Raw genomic sequence first — 1,851 nt, 5'->3', positions numbered from 1 at the left:
GAGTCTCAGTTGATAAGGGCAAGAATTGTCTTTATCACTGTACTGAATACCACTGCTATGTTCTCAGTTCTTATGAGCCAGTAAATAATGAGATACTCATGAAATTCTTAGCGGGTGCTGTGTTTTAATACCTTATCTGATTTCCTTGGGAGGTTTAACTAACAAGATCTTCTGGGATGCCTCCACAAAGCAGAGTAATTTCTTGTTCCCCCTACCAGGTAACAAATGGCAGCTTAATATATCAATCTATCATCACATAGTTACGTATTATCTATAGCCAAAACCACCTAATAATAAGTTCTAATCTCTTTAGGATGATAAAGCAGAAAACTAATGTGAACCTATTGCAAATAAAACCTGCATTCCCTAAAAAGCAAGGTTTCTTTATACCTTAATAACACAATACACTTTCCAGCTGCCAGCCTGGAAACTCAGTACCACCTGAGTTTATATATAATAATATATATATTTATTTATAATATAACATAATTTATGTTATAAATAACCTGTTAATAAAATGAGTCCTACAACTGCAGGAGTGAGAATTGTGGAGTGGGAAAACATCCAGTCCAGTTCTGCATGGAAAGTGAAGCTGCACTGTTATGGTCAAGGGAAGAATTGAAGTTGTTTCATGAAGAAGAATTTGAGTATGCATTTTCAAGTGCAGCCACTGTTTTTGCTAACAGGTGAAAGTTTAAGTCGGTAGGTTGAACAAAAGTAGAGGCACTGCAGCAAGTCCTGACTCTTGTTTCCAGTTCTGCAGAAACCATTATCAGATATGTAGAAGAGGAAGGTTTCCCCCTCCCATTTTCAGGAAATTTGGGAATTTGACACTGCCCAAAGGAGAGGCATGTCCCTTCCCAGTTCAGTAAATAGCTTTGAAATATTCCAAAGGCTTTTTTAGTTGTCTGATATAACATCAGGGATGCAGCATCACTGGGTAGCACTCTGCAGATCACACTATGGGCTTTAAACTTTATGTTCATGATGTCTTTCCTTGTTCTAATTACATTTCCATTTTCTAGGAGCACTTGGTATTTTTTAGTGTCACAACCAAGCAGAACCTTGTGACAAGGACTTCCAAGAATCCGCTACAGATGTTCCATCACAGTTTGTCATGGTGCAGTGAGACAGGACTTATGGGTTTTTTGGTAGTGGAGAATACTGCCCATGTCTGGTAGGAAAGAGATTGGCTGAGGGCTAGCTGAGAAATGAATAGGGCTAGCTGTGAAATGAAGAACTCTTTGCCAACTGGGAATGGAATGGATTCTCTTATGATCCATACTGCAGAATATGGTACACATCGCATAATTCACTAATATTCAGGAGGACGAGTGTCCACCAGAAGGCAAGGAAAGCACATATCACCATACTGCTCTTTCCCAGATCTCTTCATCCCTCATGCTAGCTTAAATGTTCTTCCTTATCCTGAATAACCATGGTAAGCTTTGCTAATACCAAATTTACATTTCATTACATTTTGTGATAATTAGTCTGTTTGTAATTTGAAGGTTGATTAGTTTTCTGTTACCTGTGATTACAAACAGGAACTCTTAAGTGTTGCTTTGGTGCCAGTCTGTCACTACAGTGAAGAATAATTTAGAGCCTTTCTCTTGTAATTGAAGGTAAGCACTGATGGACAGGTAATCTAGCTGATGGATGGACATAATACATGTTCTCTCCTGGTAAATAGTACCAACAAACAAAGGTACATGCACTGTTTTTAGTGGCAGGGCTTTTTAGTTCAGTTAATTACCATTTGTTGTTAATCAATTGCATACAACCAGCACATACAGTCTCCATTGACCTGTAAGAGAAGTGGTCATTACTTTGCATAGCATACTGCTTCCT

This window comes from Cygnus atratus, chromosome 2, assembly GCF_013377495.2.
Source record: "Cygnus atratus isolate AKBS03 ecotype Queensland, Australia chromosome 2, CAtr_DNAZoo_HiC_assembly, whole genome shotgun sequence".
NCBI classification, from domain to species: Eukaryota; Metazoa; Chordata; class Aves; order Anseriformes; family Anatidae; genus Cygnus; species Cygnus atratus.
Note: the sequence above shows the minus strand (reverse complement) of the source record.